The 16,343-nt window shown below is 43.1% G+C and overlaps 1 protein-coding gene across 5 annotated transcripts in view; it reads left to right on the plus strand.

The window, feature by feature from the left end:
• Positions 1-1,718: 1,718 nt before the first annotated feature.
• LRFN5 (leucine rich repeat and fibronectin type III domain containing 5) overlaps positions 1,719-16,343 on the plus strand; it is a 235,485-nt gene continuing 220,860 nt past the window's right edge. Inside the window, exons 1-2 of one of the 5 annotated variants that reach the window (XM_025443130.3) lie at positions 1,719-1,821; positions 2,825-3,731. The gene's annotated coding sequence lies outside the window, so the exon portion shown is untranslated. Of the gene's footprint in view, positions 1,822-2,202; positions 3,732-16,343 lie in introns of those variants that run through there. The other 4 variants (XM_025443131.3, XR_007412281.1, XM_035719764.2 and 1 more) reach the window with 4 other exon arrangements.

A 16,343-nucleotide genomic window follows, 5' to 3' on the forward strand; every position in this document is an offset into this window, starting at 1 on the left:
AAGCGAGACCATCCTGAAGGAAGAAGGAGTCACCCCCGCGTCCTAAAGTATTTGGAAGTGCTCGCCCTCGGCGGCTCCGACCTCGTCCCGGTGCAGCGCCGCCGCCCTCCGCCAAGTCCCAGAAGAGGCCAAGTGCAAAGTGGAACGGAGACGGCCGCGCTCTCGCCCCGCTCCTCCGGGAGGGGGTCTCTGGCCTGGGTTCGCCGCCGGTTCTTGCCGTACACTTTGCGGAAACTCGAGTCCTGTACTTCGGAGGACACAAAGCCACAGGGAGGCCCGGACGGTTTTCGGGGAGACTCGCCTGGACGGCAGCGGCGCCCCTTCGGTGTGTGCTGGGAGGTCTCTCCGCGCTGCTCCCGGGCTCGGGAACTCCGACGGGGCGGCGCCGCGCGGCCGGGGTGGTACTGCGCGCCCCGCCACAGCTCCGGACCCCGGACCCCCGACCCCGGACCCCCGACCCCGGACCCCGGACCCCCGCGCCGCGGCGGCGACACCCGGGAGGCGCCGCAGGAACCGCAGCCCCGCCGTGCGCGCCTTCGCAGCAGAGCAGCGGCCAGGGGCGCGCGGACTCGAACACCCTGGATTGGAGTTGGACAGCCCGGGGTGGGGGGGCGGGGGGGCGCGTAAAGGGAGAACTGAGCAGAAGGAGGAGATGAGAGCGGTTTCCACCGCAAGCCCCCTCCGCCCCTCGGCTTCCTTCCCCAAAGAGGCGGCTGTGTGGTCCCGCTTCTGCGTGGGTGCACGTGTACGCGCCTGGGTGAGCTCAGTGGGTGTGCCCCAGTGTGAGTGCGTTTGTGCCTCCGCAGGGCAACGCTCAAGCCTGGCAAGAGCAATGCCGGCAGCACATCGGAGAGCGCCCATCCGAGGGGCCAGTAGCACGTGGCCTTGCCGACTAGGCCAGGAAGACGCCCTTACTCGCCAGCTTCCCTCCGCAACCTGCGATTATTCTTCCCTTCTCTGCGGGTTCTGACTGGTGTCGGGGCCGGCCCGAGATCCCAGCTAAGAGGGAGAAGGCCCCCCCCTCCACGTCCCACCCCCGTCCCCGCCCCAAGGCCGAAAATCAAACGCTGGAGACGTGAAAGGGTTTCCTGGTTCCAGCAGAAAGAAACAGCGTGATTGCACCGGGGGATTCCCGAAAGGAAGCCTTTTGCAGACTGGAGGGAGCGAGGGTTGGGGTCTCGGAGAGAAGGTCCCCCGAGTTGTGGCAGAATCAGAAACGCCCATCCCTCGGCCCCTCTCCGCAGAGCCCAGCCTGGCTTTATCCCCGCCACTCTGAGCTCTTTGCAGCCGACCTCAGTGGTCAGGCCCGGAGAGGTCACCTCTTGGGCTTGCTTTCTGCCCTTGACAGACCAAAATGTGACGGGCGGCAGCCCTGGTGATGTCTAAGGCTGAGCGGGGGTGATTCTCAGATATAATGCTTTTTAAGCTTCTTTTCCAAAGCTGATTAGTAAGAGAACCACTACCTACTACTAAAGGGACCCCGATGAGGCCGGCCGCAGGCGACAGAGACCTCAAGCCAGCTGCCCTCCGTCTTAGATTCTCCTGGAGGTCATTATAGCTCATGACTTTCCCCACCGCTGTTGGTCGTCGCCGCTTGACCCGGTGATACTCCTTTGTCCCGTCACCGTGGGGGCAGTGGGTGGTCCGCAAGTTTCTCTCTTACGGGAGGCTGGGGACGCCCCTAGAAGTTCGCCTTCATCTTCAGCCTGGCCGCCTTCCCCCTCCCCCTCCCGCAACGCCCCCGCGCCTCCCCGCGCCTCCCCGCGCCTCCCCTGCCTGGGGATTCGGCGGCGCCTCGCGGACCCTCTCCTCTGGCCCGGGGTAAATCGGCCCCCGGCGCGCGGCTCGCGGCTCGCGGCTCGCGGCTCGCGGGCGGGGGGTGGGGGCGGCAGAGGGAGGCGCGGCGGCCCCGGCGGGGGTCTCGCCTGACTCCGGAGTCTGGGAGGCGCGGTAGCTCCCGTCATTGCGGCGAGGGCCGGGCCCACGGCCGCGCGCCCGCCGCCACCGCCGCCGCGGCCGCCTCCATGCTGCAGCGCCGGACGCAGTCCTTCCCCGCGGGGCGGCTGCCGTCGCCCGAACCCGCTGCCGCGGGGAGCCTGGGCGCGGGGCCCGCACGGGTCGCAGCCTGGGACCTGGGCCACCTGGGCCGCCAGCCGCACGCCTGAGCTGCGCACTCGCCGCGGGCAGCGGGCAGCGGGCAGCGGGCGGGGCGCGGTGTGCAGCGGCGCGCAGGGAGTCGGCCCGCGTGTGTAGAGCGGCCCGAACTGAGCGCTCGCGCGCGCGCGCGTGTGTGTGTGTGTGTGTCTGTGCGCGCGTGTGTTTGCGCGTGTTTTTTCCTTTTCCCTAGAGGATGTGAATGTCTTCGCAGCTGGCTGCTCCCTTAGGATTCCTGAGTGTGGAGCTCTGGGCTGTGAGCACAACCCACCCATATAATCCATTTTGCACGGTCGGTTTAGATCGGGAGAAAAAAAGCGCAACTGGACGGGGGTGGGGCCGACCAACGAAACCTTCTGGAAATATACACACACATTCACAAGAGAGAGGAAGAATGAAAGACATGAGATTTTCATAACCTTCTTGCTGACCCTTCTGTTTTCCAAAAAGACTCTGGATCTTTGCTACCTTTTGAAGTCATCTTGGAATTTTTTTTTTTTTTTTTTTTTTTTTTGTGTGTAAGCCGCTCTCCAGCTAGCTGTGTGTGTGTGTGTGTGTGTGTGTGTGTGTATGCGCGCGCGCGCGCGCCTCTCTGATGCATTTGACTGTCTTTTATCCAACTGCCCAGAAGCAAATGTTGTTAACTCGTCGGTGCCCCCTCGATGCCCAGGTTCTCGAAGAACAGGGAGGACGCCCAGACCCATTTTGCCGGCTGGATTCGGAACCGCTGCCTGGCTGTGGACCCATGTGTGGATCAGTTTACCCAGAGGCTTAGAAAGCTCCGGTATTAACTCGCTTCCAGGTACATCACAAGGTCACCAGAGGGTCTTGTAGCCGTCTTGTTTCCGTGCATCTTAGACCTTCCCTTCTTGGCCAGAAGGATATTTATGTTTCGATCCACATCATCTGGAGGCAAAAGTTCAGCCCTTCCAGCTGGTTTCTGTACAAACAAGGTAACAAGGATTGCTTTTCAAACTGCTTAACAAAATCCCCGACTCTTCCTCAGCCCTTTCCCGGCTCTCTCCTCCCCACTAAAATGTCACCAGCTCTTGAATTACGTGGATTTGGGTTGGAGGAGAACTTGAAGAAAACGTGATCAAAAGGCGATGCCAAACCACTCTCTTTTCTGCCTGTGGTCCGGTGGGCATCAAAGCCGATCGTGAGAAGGACCAGTCCCCTCCTTATTTCTCCCTCCCCGTGCTGTGCTGGATGTGCGTGTGCAAGAGTGAATGCGAGTGCGCGCGCGCCTGTGTGCGAGTGTGTGTGTGTGTTTGAGTGTGTCTGTGTGTGCGTGCGCGGCCGCCCTGCCTCTGCCCGCTCCCCGGGCGCAGAAACGCGGGTTTCATGGGGCGATCGCCGCGGATCCCCCACCCAGCGCGACCTGCGGGCAGCGGCGGCAGTGGCAGGAGCCGCCTTTCGGACTCCCTAGGATGCGGGTGCTGAGCTATGGCAAAGGGCAGCAAAGTGACAAGCGAGACCCGCGTACGACTGTGAAAGCCACCTGGAGCCACCTTGCCGGGATTGTACCTGCGGGCAGAAAGTCCTCCTACGACCGTCTTTTCCTCTAGAGGCACCAGGTAACAAGCAAACGACTACCCGCCTCACCCAGTTTCCTTCTGATCTTGTTTCTAGTGTTTTATCTGCATTGCAGGCTACTTTACTTATTAATGTTTCGAAAATCATTAGGAAGGGCTGGGTATCCAAGGGCGCTCTGTGATGTTGTAATAACATTTCTAGGAGGTGGTATATAAATCTATACCTGAGCACTTAATCTAGCGGTGAAAGAAAGCTAAGGGAATATGGATACGCTCCACCCTAAGTGCTGATATTGGAAAGCCGGGCATGCTATGCTGAACCTGCCTGAAGATGCCAGAGATTAACATTCCATGTTTCCTTCAGGCTATGGTTGCCACGGACCATTTGGTATCCAACCCTCCCCAGACTGTGGAGTGCGAGAGGGTGTTTGGTTTCCACCCATCATTTCAGGCAAGGATCCTTCTGACCCTTCTCTACCTCTGGTGCCAGGTTGTTTTCCTTTCCTCATTGTGGACGAGCTTGCTAGATCCTTTAGTAGTTGTAAATTACGCATCTGGAGACTTTAATCTGAAACGGAGTTTTCTTGGAACTTGCTTTGCATGAGAGGGAATTCATTGTCACCGGCGTGTGTGCTGAGACATGGTATTTAACTGGGAGCGTTTGCTTCTATATAGCAAAATAGATCCGTGAAAGAAGTCATTTTTATATCGAGAGGAGCAAGGCTAAAACCATAACCACCACTCCGGTACCATCCCCAGCTATAAGGTCTCGGTGGTGGAGCTTGTGTGCGCCTGGTTGGTTTGGTTGGTTTTGGTTTGCTCGTTTCTGTATAATATGTATTTTGAAAATTCTTGCCAGTGCATTGATTTACAAGGAACAGGGTGGATTTGCGACTGCCTAATTAACATATTGGATCTGATACGTTAAAACGGAGGTTCCCATGGCTGGCTGGCTGAGTCAGAACAAATTTAGCGAACTTCCAAAAGCCCCTTACCCTTGCACCTTATTTCTCTCATTTCCTTTTTCCACCACATCTGCGTCCCCTCTGCAGAAATTTCACTCCTTTCTCGAGAGCATTCGGATTAACAGGATAAAGCACTTGCAAAGTAGTCTCATCACTGTTTTATTCCGTAGTGAAGGCGGTCTGAATAATTCAGCCGAGGAGTGCTCGTTTGCGTCCTGCCTTCCGTAGCTGCCTGCTGGGTGCACCCAGCAGAGGGTTTGGCCCGGCCCAGCGCGAGGCGCCCTGCTCTGGAGGCAGCGAGTGGAGATGCGCCGAAGGCTTGTCTTTGCTAAGGCAGCTTAGAAAGTGTCGGGGCGCTGCCTCTTTTTCTCCGCTTGCTGCGTTTCTATAGATATCCATATGATGGCATTTGCAGACTACAAGCTGGCCACTAGCTAGCTGCTCTCGCTGTCCCTGACTCCTCTGGAGTCTGGGCTCGGCTGCTGCTGCAGCCCTCGCAGGCTGGTGGTGCTACAAGGCCGTATATGCAGCCGGCTTGGGGGCTGGGCTCCGCCACTGCAGCTGCCAGGCCCTCGTCGACACTTTTTGGGGAGGGGCGGGAGAGCTCAGCAGGCCCCCTGGCAGACAGGAGGCGCATCACCGCTGGGGTGGCGGCCTGGATGTGAGAGGAAGGAGGTGGAGAGAGACGCGGGGAGGGCAGTGAGGTCCTGCTTGACTTCCTGCGCCTGCAGCCCTCCACCCCCTTGTAAATGAATATTCAAGAACATAGAAGAAAGCTGGCTGCAAAAATGCCTTGATACTCAAATATTGCATGGTTTCTCAGGTTTCAAAACCTGAAACTAAGTGTGTTTTTCCTAGATTTCCATTTTTCCCCCTCTCTCTTTTCTCCTCTTTTGCTCTCCTGGATTTAATTAGGTCATTTTTACTCCTGTTTTATCTCCAGTTGGAATACCACTGAAAAGACACCCCCACCCCCCACCGTGCCCAATAAACGTCAAGGCAACGAGGGCCACTCTTCAGATAGATTCGCTCTGTAAGGTAGGGAGAAACAAGAAAGGATAACTTGACTTTTAACAGAAAAGCAGGTCCACATTATATTCTCTGAAGACTCAAAAAAAAAAAAAAAAAAAAAGGGTACTGCCTGAAGAAAAACTAAAACTAAGTAGGGATTTGGGAGGAATTAGATGAGAGCTGTTCCTTTCTTTTTTCTTTTCTTTTCAAGTTAATTTTCTTTTTTTTTTTTTTTTTTTTTTTGGATTTCCCTCATCACTCAGAAAATCCTGGTCAGAAAACTGATTTGTGTGTACTAACAAATCTCACAAAGACACTTCTTTGTCCCCCCAAATTCTCCAGAGTATTATTACAACAGAAACTATATCATACTCATAATATTTGTTAGCAAATAAGGCGTACTTCTTTCGAGGGTACCCAAGAAAGAAGAAATGCTGGTGCAGAATAGAAGTACCTGGGAAAATAATGGGTTTTCTCCATCTCCATCTTCATTTCACTTCTCTCTGGCCTTTTCACCATTCTGCAGGTTAGGTCTTGCCTTTGTAGCCTCATACTGAGGGAAGGCAAAACAAATGCATTTGCTGACTTTAGAGTGCTTAAAAGACTAAACATAGATTATGGTGTGATTCATGTTTTAAAACGCCATTCATTTGTGCAGATTGGAGTTAGGTGAAATGTCAAAGCCAAATAGGCCTCCTTGCACAGAGTTTTGTATATAGAAGTTCCTGAAAAATGGAGATTTTTGCCTCCCTCCCCTTCTCCCTTGTTTGGAGGAACAGGGAGGTACACACCAGTTAGCTTGAGGATCTGAGTCCACTGACCTTGTACTTAGATGGAGCTGGCTCATCTCACTCATGGGTTAAGATTGTCAGGTGTTGTTAGGAAATTTCCCAGCAAAATGTTCCTTTCTTTTAGGCTCCCTTATGCTTACCATCAAGAGGGGCAGAACAATAGGGCCGGAGGGACACCCATGGGAACCGACTTGAGCATATAGGCAGGTAGGAAGAACTTGCCACTTGACTCCTGTCCCCCAGACCATTTCTTTTAGTCATTTTTGTCTTTTCTCTTTTCAAGAAGAGAATGACCTTGAGCAACACCAGTCTCCTGTGCTTCACATACCTCTTTTCCTCTTCAAACATGTGATGTATGTATCAATATAGAATACACATGCTTATCTACTTTGGTTTTGAAATATGATATTCCTGGATTTGAGAGGGGTTCATTAAGAAAAATCTTTGACTACTACCAGCCAGAGGTGATTTTTTTTTTTCCTTTTTTCTCATGAGGGGAATGGCAAGAGCTGTGGTCACATGAAGGAAAATTGTCCCACCTTTTCCCCCTCTTCATCATTTTTGGCTCCTACATCATTAAATGCATTCTTGGTGTTAAAGGAGTGTCTGGTTATGTCATTGGTGTTTAAGTGACCCTCATATGTTATGTCTGCTCTTCATCTTTTCCTGAATGACCATTGGTTCCCTTTTGTTCATTTAAACCAGTGTTCTGTTTCCTCTTGCTGCTTGAAGCACTTTAAGCTTGGTAGTTTTGCTGAGTTTTCTAGCTGGTGAAATTAGGATCTTGCTTTCTGCTGATACTATTGCTGTGTTGTTCTGTGGTTGGGATGAGATGCTTGCAGATATCTAACAATGTCCCTGCCTCTACATAAAACTACCATGTAATAAACTCTGTATCAAACTCTGTATTTAGTTATTTTAAGAAAAAATTACAATTAACAAGATTGCTAATAAATAGATGCCAATTTTGAGGTTGGAGGAAGAAGACTACTTAAAACTTTCTAGTGGCTTGACTGGGTAATCTATTTCACTTATCCCAGTAATTGCTATTTTTCATTTACTTAGAAAAGTAACATTGGCATTACTTTCAAAGTTCTAACTTTTATATTTTATTGAAGAATAAAATATATGAGTTTAGGCTTTTAAATAAATAATATACATGACTAACAGGCAATTTTGCTAAATCATTCTACTGACACATATGTGTATAGCTCTGCCTCGTTAATAAACTCTGAAAGTGAGACTACTTACTATATTTCAACTGCCCACATTTTTATTCCTGTGGCATCCTTCAATCAGTGAGGACTATTTAAAACCTGAGGCAGTAATAATTTATCCATTACATGGTGTATGCATGGTGAAATTAAGAAGAATTATGTTTATCAGTATTGAAGCTTTTCTGGTTAGAAGTGAACCATTTTTGTTATGCCCTATCAATATAACATAAATTGTATGTTTTTATGAAAACTCCAGTTTTATATAACAAGAGATATAAATATAAGAATTAATTCAGAGATAGTTAATACCATCTTAAAGCTTTTCCATCATAGTATTCTGATAGTGTTCTGACAATGCTTTTTACTGAACTATGACATAATTTAATAGTAATTATGAAGATGGTTAACAAGTGATAGAAAATTATAATGAGATGACATGGTTATATAAATGCACTATCATTTTGCTGATACCAAGTAAACCACATGAATGGGCTTTGTTATTAAACTACAAGCTATATCAGTAAGATTTCTCAGAAACTGGCTTTGATGGCCTATGTTTATTAAGTTACAAAACTTGGGCACATTGGGAAGAAAATGCAAACTGATCGATTTGAGTCTTCCTAGATAATATATATCTTTTTATAAAAGAAATCTGTCTAACCACAGACCTCATGCTATTCTTTTCTTTGTGGGGGCATATATGCAATTTATTGCTTTAAAAAACCTTCCACAGAAATATTTTGAATTTGGCATGATGAAGAACAATTGCAGAATTACCATTGGATATTGAATACTTTAGATTTTATAGCAGAAAGGATCTGGAAAAGAAGTAATAAGATAAACATATAAAGTTGTACATTCTCCTCCCCTCCCTCCCCCCCCCCCCCCACACCAAATCTGGAAGCTGTTTCTGAATTCTTAGAAAAAAAGACTAAATGAAAATGCTAATTAGTTCAATATATAGTCAATTAGAACTAGTGTATTTGATCAGGGATAGAAGCCACAACAGTGTCGCTTATATTACTCTTTTTACTATGCCCTGTGCAGCTCTTTTGAGGAAATACTAAAGAAACTGAAGGATTCATGTCAGTTGCTTCCTGCATTTCATTCCTGCATTTCATTCCCCGTGTTAACTTTGCATTTTTTGTCTTCAAGTAGGTTTTTCCTGAGTCTTAGTGGTGGTGCTTCCGAAGTTATAGAATATTTGCATTACAGTAATTTATTAGTGGGAATATATCAACTCTGTTATGAAAACTTTTTCTTCTTTGGAAATACAGGCTGGTATTTTCTTAGTGATTACCTCTTTGTTATGTTTTCCATGGTATAAACATGAGGTTATTAAATGACTTATGTGGATTTATTAGTGTTAAGGTATTTGTATAGCAACATTAAAATGCATATGATTTACACGGTGATATTGAACACTATAGAGTAGTACTTGTACTTTTTTCTAGACGGATAGATACTATTCTATCAGTACTATTCACAGATATTTAAATATAAAGTGCCTCATTTAATAGAAATGTGTCTACCTTTGCATTGAAATTTTAGGGGTTATTTATAGGAATTATGTAGCATATTTGCCATGTATTGATTGTTCAAATGTCAAGCACTTTAACAACCTATAACTAGACATTGGATCCTGACCTCAAGGAACTTATTTTCCTAGTAACAGGAAGGATGTAAACAAATACGTAAGTTTGAAAGTAATTGATATTTTTAAAATCCTATTTTGATTTTTTTTTTTTGCTTTGTAGTAAGAAGAGGAAATTTGGAAACTGTTACTATACTTTGTGGAGGTTGATACTGTGCAGTGGTTAGAAGCATGAACTTTGGGATTTCACAAACCTATGTCTCATGCTTATGTAACCTTGAGCAAGTCTTGAAACCTCTCTGAGCTTTAATGTCTTCACCTATAAGATGAAGCTAATAATAAAAAACACTTAGCTGCTATCATTACCATCATCATTGCCATCATCATTATCATTTCATCATTAGCTATCCTGAGCGTAAAGGAGAAAAAAAAAGGATAGTAATTGGATGATATCAAAGCCTATGCTTGGGATTGTAGACCCTCAGGACCCCAGGGAATGCTAAAGCTCAGCCAAACCAAGGACCGCACAGTCCACTGTCTTCAGAAACCAAGCATATGTGAATCTTAAACCCAGGAAATCTGGCTGGGTTTACGAAATTATAGGTTGAAGCATCTCTGGTACACTAGTGAGTGCATGGTTTTCCCAAGACATTCATATTTAAATTCATTTTACTTCCTGATGGGTCTGGTATTATAAAATGTCTGAGTTATTCTGATATCTATTCAAATTTAAATTTTCTCTAAAGCATCCCTGCCAAGTGGTCATCTTGACTAAGCCTGAGTACCTTCAGTGACTCTAAAAATCACTCCACCTAAACTGGATTATTCCATTTTGTATAGGCATATTATCAAATTTATATATATATAAATATATATATATATATTTAAAGATTTTATTTATTTATTCATGAGAGACACAGAAAGAGAGACAGAGACACAGGCAGAGGAAGGAGAAACAGTTTCCATGCAAGGAACCTGATGTGGGACTAGATACCAAAAATCCGAGATCACACCCTGAGCCAAAGGCAGACGTTCAACCCCTGAGCCACACAGGGGTCCCTCAAATTTATTTTTGAAGTTGAGCCAAACATCTGACATCTTTGGCTTCTAATTAGTTTTAATATGGGAGGAGGGGCACACAACAAATCTAATTCCAAGTACCACAAATATTTAAACTGAATTACTTGAGATCACCAAACCGTGATTGCTCTGCTTATGACTAAACATAACCATACCTAAACTGATTTGGGACAGTTTTCTATGTGTCATGATTTCAAGCCCTTTACTTTTTGTACTCAATAAATGTTATCCATCATTCGTCTTTATCTCCACCTCCAGTTTGTTTGTGTCACTTTACATGCAAGTGTGATACCAGCTCCAGCAAACCACAAGGGTTGATTAGTGTAGCATTGAGCAGAAGCATTATTTCCTTGCTTTTGGAACAAAGGAAGCAGGTCCATGCTATGCTGGAACCATCCATCCAGCACTCATGTCATATTTACTATTTGATCAACGCCTTCTCTCCTTTTGATCCTGAACAAGGCATTGGAGTCTTTAACATATACCTCTCAGATGCTACAGCTTCATTGATCCAAATTGTCATGAGACTAGAATTATTTGCCATTATGAGTCTAGACCCTAGTGCAGACATCTGAGATCACTTTCATAATCATATCATATACCTCAACTTGTAATCATTCACATCATATGATTTGCTTATCATGGTCAAATTAATTCTTTTCCACTAAATATTGAGAGAAAAAGTAACTTATAAGTATTACAGTGATATTCATAATGTATGTGAGAAACAATTAAATGGAGCAAGATAAGAAGACTAGATTTTATCTTATCCTAAAGTGACGGAAGGATCTGGCTACATCATGGGCTCTCTGATCTAGAAAGGAATGACTCAACGCTCATTCTTTGATTCTTTTAAAACCATTTATTCATCATTTAATGCATGCTTCCCTATTCTGCTAAGTAACTATTTCTCCTTTGAGACACAAAAGTCAAAATGGATTGAAGCCACTCTGTGGAAATTGCTATGTAGAGTAAGAAACAAATATTCTCTTAGACAGCCCTAGTCTTAAGTCACTCCTGATGATACTCATATATCTTTGCCTCTTAATTTACTCTTAAACTTAGATGATACTGATTTCTAGAATATTTACTATGTCCGTTTGGGTTACCTCCGCCACTATTGAATAAAATCGAAATTAGGTTTCCAGCTGTTTCTCCAGCCTCCTTATGAGGTCACCTGATTTCTAATAAGGGGGAAATAATCTGAAAACAAAAGGAAATGACAGTAAAACTCTCTCTGTCTGGTACCCTCACAGGATAGGTCTTGGCTATCAACATTCTTCAAAACCTTCAACCTTCAAATGTTTTATTCCACTAGGCACCATGTTTAGTATATGTGTATTTTAAAAGTTTTATTTTTAATGTGAATGCTAATAGTTATTAAAATTGACACACCAATTCTAAATACAGCTAACCTTTTTCTTAAAGACTTCAGGTCTTTGTTGTTAGTGATTGCAGAAAGCCCTTACAGACCGATCCATGGCATACTTAAGACAGTTTGTACTGGTATGAAATTTTCCTCAACTTCTTTTCTTTCCTATGTATGATTTTTCATTGATTATTTTTTCCGTGCTCTCATAAAACAAACTTTTTCAGTGGATGTTTTTTTCTTTTTTAACTCACTAATAGGAACTTATTAACAAAATGATAAGATTGTTAGATATCTTTGTGAACTAAGAGCCTGAGGATGAATAATATTCTAAGACCTCCACTGCTAAGGAAAGCACATGAGTTTTCCTTCACATACTTTATGTGGAAAGTCCTGAAAAATGCTAATATATCTTGGATAATAAATACAATAGATGATGATCATCACCCATCATAAGTACATTTTCTGAGAATATTCTCTTTGCCAGGCACTGTTGGTTTTTACTCTCTTCTAAGCCATGCAATGACCCTACAACTTAGGTGTGATTGTATTCCTTTCTTTGGAGGAGCAAGTTGAGGCTGAGGGCAGTTAATTTACTTGTCCATGATTATATGACTAATAGATGATAGATGACAAATATTTCTGATTGTAAAGAAGATGCTACATCTGCTATACCTAGGTGATTTTCATTTTCATCTGCCTCTTAAAGCTGTTTTCTGTTGATTGTTACATAAATGTGACCTTCAAAGATGAAGACCATCCTCTGAATATGTACCTTATTCTTAATTTCTTTTCCTTAACAGTACTCAATGAATTATCGTATTTTTTATCTGGAAGTATTTAAAAGACTTTATGGTTACTATCGATTAGGGGATTTGGAAGCTATTTGTATGGAGAAATGTTTGATCCCGGATCTGGGATATAAGTATATCCTGAAATTTTTTTTGCCAAAATAGACTCTGTGATTTGAGGTGATTTATTCTTCTTAGTTTGCCATTTCTGTCTACAAAACGGTATTACAAGCCAGGGTAAACTAGCTGGTATGTCTTAAGTAATTAATAAATGTTCCCTGTAGCATTTTTCCTAGTACAGAAGAATCAGAGAATTCTGTAAATATTAGAATCAGATGGAACTTGGAGATCATTAATGATCATTTATCATTAAAATGTTTGCATTTGTCTAATTGTGCTCTGCATTCCACTTACCTCTTTTTCCTGTTACTATGCTATTTGTTCTGTTGCTGTCATTAATGAGCACTTCAGTCTTTACCCCCAGTTACCTCTTTCTTTGAGACAGGGCTAGAAAAAAAAAAGTCAGATAACAAACTCATTTTGTCATCTGAATCCAGATTTCTATGCTGTTATTTCAGTGGCAGAGAGAGGCCTGACAGTCAGCCAAAATCTGATGCTTAAGTATAGATACATTTGTTGGCAGAACAGACCATTTCTAGATTAGGACCTGTGGTGTGTTCTCACCTGTGATTTACTTTCTTACTTCCTCTGGTGAATTCAGTATGGACACAAATTCATTACAGGTATTCCCATCAAGAGTAGATGTCTGTTTGCCTTCCCCTTGAATCTGGACTGGCCTTGCAACTTGCTTTGAGCAATAGATGTGGGACAAGTAATACGATATGACTTTCAAGAGAGATCATACAGCCATCACTGTTGCCCTCCTAGAAAAAAAAAACATTAACAGCATATAAGAAGCTTGGGTTTCCCTGCTGGAAACAAGTGGCCCAGCTGACAGCTAACACCAGTGGCAAGACATGTAATGAGGCCTCCTTACAGTACCCAGATACAATTGAGCTTCCAGGTAATTACAGTCACATGAGTGACCATAAATGAGACCAGCAGAAGAACTAGCCCAAATTTATGACCTACAAATCATGAACAAATAAAATGGTTGTTACTTTAAGCCACTAAGTTATGGGGTAGGAATAGATAACTGAGACACACCTTTGGGTAATGGGATATAACCAGCCATCATGCCTATTTTGGAAGACAACTGTCTCACCTCCCTTTCCTTTTTAAGATTTGTTTATTTACTTGAAAGAGAGAGAGAGAGAAAAAGAGTATGGCACACGAGTGGGGGAGGGGTAAGGAGAAACGAAGAGGGAGAGAAGCTGACTTCCTGCTGAAAGGACCCTGAGATCATGACCTCAGCCAACATCAAGAGTCAAATGTTTAACTGACTGTACCACTCAGGCACCCTTCCCCACTCCCTTTCTTACACTTCCAACAAATATTTGTTAAATAGCTACTAGATCTAGGCATACTGACCCCTATGTATGGGGGGGTCAGTGAATCTATGGATTCATTGAAGAATATATTCTTTTCTTAAACTTTTGGAAGTATTTGCTGGTTCCTCAAATGCCTCAGATTTCCTCAAAACTCCTTTTCCTAAGATGTTTCCTAACATGGCTAAATGTACATGAAATTAATTTTGATTTACCTATTTACTGCTGTACCCACTTATCACTGCATTAGAGAAGCTTCTCTGAAAGGGCTGTCCTCTTATCCTAGAGATCATGCCATTCACCTAAAGCCCAAAGGAGAATTTGTCTTTGTTTCTCGGTGTTGTATTTTGGGCTTGGTTTGGTTCAGAATGACATTTTGTTATTTCTCCAAGATTTTACCTTCTAATTATGTTTCAGTGACTCATGTTTACTATTCATTTCTTCTGTAAATTGAATCTAGATTGCACAATTACTTTATCCTGGGACTTTATACACCTTCATTTTATTTCATGATGTTCTCATTTATATACCAAATTATTCTGTAGGCATTTGACATACTGTTACAGGTATAATAAGGTGCAGGGTATAGACCATGGGGCAGTATAATTATAATGGCTTAATAACTGTATGATTATTTGTAAAGAATGCATAGCTACAAAATGAATACAGTTAAATTCAGTGTTTTTACTTTTAGTAAGAGAGATACATTTGTGAAGGGATGCAAGGGAATGCATGTCAAGTTCCCTTAAATATTTTCTATAGAGATGTTGTCCAATGAATTTGAAAGTCTCCCTGGAAAATACCAAATATGAGTTATTTTATTTACATTTTCTAATTGCTATATCTTTCTGTGATTTTAGGATTTAATATAAGATAGGTAATGTATGTTGTACTAATCATTTGAAATTTCTACTAATGAACTCTAAGATAATCAAGTACATATTCCATCTGCTGCATGTTGCAATGTACATAAGAATTTATTTTCTTAGCATGATATGTATCAATTTCCAAGATCCCAATTTCTGCAGACTCCAGAGTGAGTGTTTTGTTTCACCATGTCCGTTTGGTGGTCATCAAACTTGCAGGGGAAGAAAAATAATTTTCTGTCTACCCTTCTAGGTTCTTGGCTAAAGCCACCAGCCCCCGCCCCCAATAAAAATACAGATTACAGGAGAAAAACAGAAATTTAACAACATGTATACCTCCTGTATACATAGAAGATACCCAGGAAAACTGAGTAACTCCTCTAAATGGCCCAAGGTATCACCTTAAATACCATCTCCAGCTAATGACCAATTAAAAAAAAAAAGGGTTTGGGGAGAAGAGGAAGCCAGTTGTGGGAGATTATCAGACAAAACACAGTAATGGTTGTTATACAGATTGTGCCTCTTCTGCTGTTGAAGAATTTTTAGAGATTTAGTTAATTCTCCTCTCCTCGGTTCAGAAAAGAGGACACCCTTACAAATGGAGACTTCTCTTATAAATGTGAATGTCTGTTACGAAAAGGTAACTTCAATGTGGATTTTAGAGCCTTTCTGGTATCTGCTATTTCTTAAAAGTAATCAACCTAAATTAATTCTTATGCCAAAGAGGCATATTTTGGGATGGCAAGTTCTCCCCTTCCCTGCTTTCAGATTTCTTAGCAAGTTTTGTTATTTTGGGGCAACAAATTGAAAGTAGTCAAGCCATAGTCTGACTATAAAATCTTTAAAATTAATGGCTCTAAAGGCATCTAGTTGGCTCAGTCAATGGAGAGTACAAAGTCCAACCCCAAGTTGGGTATAGAGATTACTTAAAAATAAGATCTTGTAAAAAAATAAAAAGGAAAAAAATTAATAAAATGAATGGATCTAATAGAATTTAGCTACAAAGAAAATTGCATTTGTCTATTAATCATGGAGAAGTTAAATAACATCTGTAGTATATACATAAGGCAGATTTCATTTTACTATAATAAAACAGAGACTATTTGTATACACACACAGCTTGTTTATTTTATCAAATACTAAATCATTATTAATATGCATGCTATGTATTGTACTGTTAGCAATTATCACACTTTAAAAGAAGATTGAGAATAAATCCTTGGATAAATGGTTGTGGAAAAATAATAATCTTTTATTCGTTGTCAAATAATGTATAGTAAAATTGTAAGAAAGAAAATGACAATGACTAAATTTAAATATAATTTTTAAAAAGTCTCAGGTAGCTTCTTTTTCTTTTTCCTCTCTGCAAAACAGGAATCATACAAATCCTGATTAATTGTAGCTTTGCATTTGTTTTCATGGTCTGGTTTTCAGCCTCTGAAGTGTAGCATTCTTCATTATGATTTACTCGTTTCTTAAAATCATACTCTTTTTTGATAGGAATAAGTCTGTATTTTCTGAT

This window comes from Canis lupus, chromosome 8, assembly GCF_003254725.2.
Source record: "Canis lupus dingo isolate Sandy chromosome 8, ASM325472v2, whole genome shotgun sequence".
Lineage (NCBI taxonomy): Eukaryota > Metazoa > Chordata > Mammalia > Carnivora > Canidae > Canis > Canis lupus.